The sequence below is a fragment of the Vombatus ursinus genome, unplaced genomic scaffold (genome assembly GCF_900497805.2).
Source record: "Vombatus ursinus unplaced genomic scaffold, bare-nosed wombat genome assembly UNPS02014877.1, whole genome shotgun sequence".
Classification (NCBI taxonomy): domain Eukaryota; kingdom Metazoa; phylum Chordata; class Mammalia; order Diprotodontia; family Vombatidae; genus Vombatus; species Vombatus ursinus.
The window spans coordinates 333219-336601 of NW_020954655.1; the positions used below are offsets into that span (position 1 = coordinate 333219).

The 3383-nt window shown below is 38.1% G+C and overlaps 1 protein-coding gene across 1 annotated transcript in view; it reads left to right on the plus strand.

Annotated features, from left to right (window-relative positions):
• TBC1D8 (TBC1 domain family member 8) overlaps positions 1-3383 on the plus strand; it is a 126133-nt gene that overhangs the window by 95822 nt on the left and 26928 nt on the right. The window lies entirely within an intron of this gene.

A 3383-nucleotide genomic window follows, 5' to 3' on the forward strand; every position in this document is an offset into this window, starting at 1 on the left:
ACCTATTTACATAGATTAATGAAAATGGCAACATTAATTCTTAAACATGAGACATTTACTGAAAATTCAAAAGTAAGAATAATCATAACATAAATTTTATCCAATAAAAGGCGGGAATAACCAAAACATAACAGTACCCATTAACTTGGGTCACAATCATTTATTTGGGTCCACAGTGGGGAGAAAAAGAGAGAACACATATACTTACAGAAATATAGTAGTGAGGCACATGAGTAGGAAAACTCCAGTGCCCAAGGAATTTATGACTCTGAAATGTAGCCTTGGATGTACATCGTTTTGTTGGGAAACATTCTACACCATACATACCTGCTTCTTTTAAGAACTTTTCCCATTCTTCTGTTGGCTAAAGCCTTTTTCTGCCACTCTGAGGTCTACAAAGCAATGTTAAGCTCTTTTTGCTAACAGAACTCTTGAGCCTAGTATCTTCACAGCTTGCCAGGTCTACAACCTTTGCTAGATGCTGAGGCAGCATGATAATTTTTCAGTGGAAAACACTTCCTTTTAATTCTGAGATCTGCAAAGTTATTCAGGGCTTGCTTTCTATAGGCTTTGAGAGGTTTTCCCCTAAGTCATAGATGAAAGTAAGGGCAATATAAGCAGCAAGCCTTTAAGGGCTTTCACTTCTCTCAAGCTATAGATGGCACTAGAGAGCAAAGCATGCTTTCCCCCAGCTAGTTCTTTTCACCAATTATCATTTAAGCATTGAAGCTTTCCTCCAATCAGATTAGCTCCCCACATTAGCTGCAGAGTCTGCATGTCAGTTGTGTTCACTCCCTTTAAGTTTGTTGGCTCCTTAGCATGTCAATTCCATAGACTTTTTGTTCAGGCTTTTGGTTTCTGTAAGCAGTTTCTCACTTTATCTTCTCTCATTTCTCTTTTGCACTCTTCTTCTTTTTAGTCATTGGCTCCTAGTCTTCTGTGCCTCAAATCGTAGCCTCTTCCTTAATAATGTTACCCATGTATAACTTGGGATGAGAAACCCAAAATCTATATTTTGTGTCAGATATTATGACACAAATAATAATTTTGCAACACCATAGTCCCCAAAGAATTATTTAATGAGGTTTCCCAACAATAAACTCCAAAGTCTAAAGAATAGTTATATTTAAATGAGTAACTGAGGAACAATGCATGGTAGCCATCTCATGAAAGCCACCTTTCCCTCTGAGGAATTGTTTTCTCTCAAGTCCTTTCGGAACTTTTATCTAAGGAGTTACTTTTCTTTCAAGTTCTCTGAGCATAGCTGCTTTTCTCTGTGAGTCAAATGAAATATTCTTCTGCCTCTTTCAACAAATAGAATGTCCACATAAGAAAGGTGCAACATGTGTATAAGACATTTGCATATCACTTTTGAAGTAACAGACATGTCATTTTTAACCTTTCCATGTCCCTTATGCCTAGTGCAATGCCTAGGTGCTTAATAAGCATTTATGGAATTATTTAATTGAATCTCTGTTGATGAAAGGAGACTCAGCAGACTTCTGTAAAGGATAGATCCTTAAAAATTTTGTAGCAAGAAAGGTGCCCTAGGTACTGCAAAGCTTTGTGAATATGCAAAGGAGCAAAGACACTATTGACCCTAAATGTCCCAGATCTCTTGTAATTTTGAATGTTGAGGTACAGTTTGTTGTATCTTCACATATTGTTTTAAAACCTTATACTCTGAATAATTTCTTTAATAAAGTCATGGTTTTTTATAGCAAAATTCCCTATCCTCTGCAACCATGACATTTGTTTTATGTGACTGAGTGTACTTTTGACTGACACTTACACTTTATATATAATTACACGTGCTTAAGATGGCATACTTTTTAAAGCAGGAGAAAGCTACCGAACTACCTGCATGCCTCTTTAACCTAGGAGCAGCAGCTAAATACTGAAGACCAAGGATGTTGGGGAACATGGTGGAAGTGATGAGGGTGGGGTTGCAGATGATAAAAGGGAACATGATTGTATGGCCTGAGAGTCAGGGACACAAATTAAGCATCCAAAACAGTAATCTAGAAGAAAGGCAATGGGATCCTGAACTAAGGCAAAGGGAAGCTGGAACCAAAAGGAGGATATGGAGTGATTCTATTACCCTGTGGTAATAGAAATGATAGGCCTTGGCAACTGGTCATGGAGGGTGAGGGGTAATAACCAAAGGTAGCTAAGGTTTTGAGCTTAGTCAGTCGAGAAAATAGTGGATCATCAATAGATGTAGAGAAGCCAGAAGCATGAATGCATATTGAGGATGAAGTGAGTATGGTCTTCTAGATGTTGTTAGAAGTAATGGGGGGACATCCAAGTGGAGTTTAGTGTACAGATGAAAATGCTGACCTGGAACTCAAGATAACCAGGAGAGCCAGACACAGGGAAATCTTTCAGAGGAAGCTGACAGTAGCATTCATGGGAATAGTAACCAAAGGAGAATTTGGAAAGGGAGAAGAAAAGAGTGCCAAAGACCGAGCTGTGAGGCTTAACATTGTAGATGAAGAGAAGTCAGTAAAGGTTCTGGGATTGGGATTGCACTCTGGGGAAGCAAAAACAGCAGGAGGCCCCTGAGAAAAACCATTAGCCTAAAAAAGGTGGATACAAATATGTGTAAATATAAAATATGTGTAATAATATGTATAAAGTATGTAGAGCAAGGATTCTTACCATGTTTTTGTATCCTGGACTGTGTTAGTAGTCTGGTAAAGCCTATGGATTCCTTCTCAGAATGTTTTTCTTTTTTTTTTTTTGGCAAGGCAGTTGGGGTTAAGTGACTTCCCAGGGTCACACAGCTAGTCAAGTGTCTGGTCCGAGACCGAATTTGAACTCAGGTTCTCCTGACTCCAAGGTCAGTGTTCTATCCACTGTGCCACCAAGCTGCTCCCACAGAATGTTTTTAAATGCACAAAATAAATACAAGGAATTACAAAGGAAATAATTTATATTGAAATAAAGATACAGCTTTTTTCCCCTAAGATCATGAAATACCTGAAACCTATCCACAGATCTTTTGGAGTAACCTATATTAAGAACCTCTGATATAAAGAGAGCCCAAAAGCTCTTCAAGAAATTGGTTGGGGGCAGCTAGGAGGCACAATCAATAGAGCACCAGGAGGACCTGAGTTCAAATGTGGCCTCAGACACTTGACGCTTAATAACTGTGTGACCCTAGGCAAGTCACTTAACTCGATTGCCTCACAAAAAAAAAGAAAGAAATTGATTGATTAAATATAACTTTGATTAAATAGAATTTAAATTAGAATAAAAAATGGATTAAATAGAACTGAAAACTGAGTCAATAGCTGAAGTAACAGGTGTGTGAACCAAGCATCTTAAATATGCTACAGGTTATGGAAAAAACTAATCATGAGTGTGTGTGTGTGTGTGTG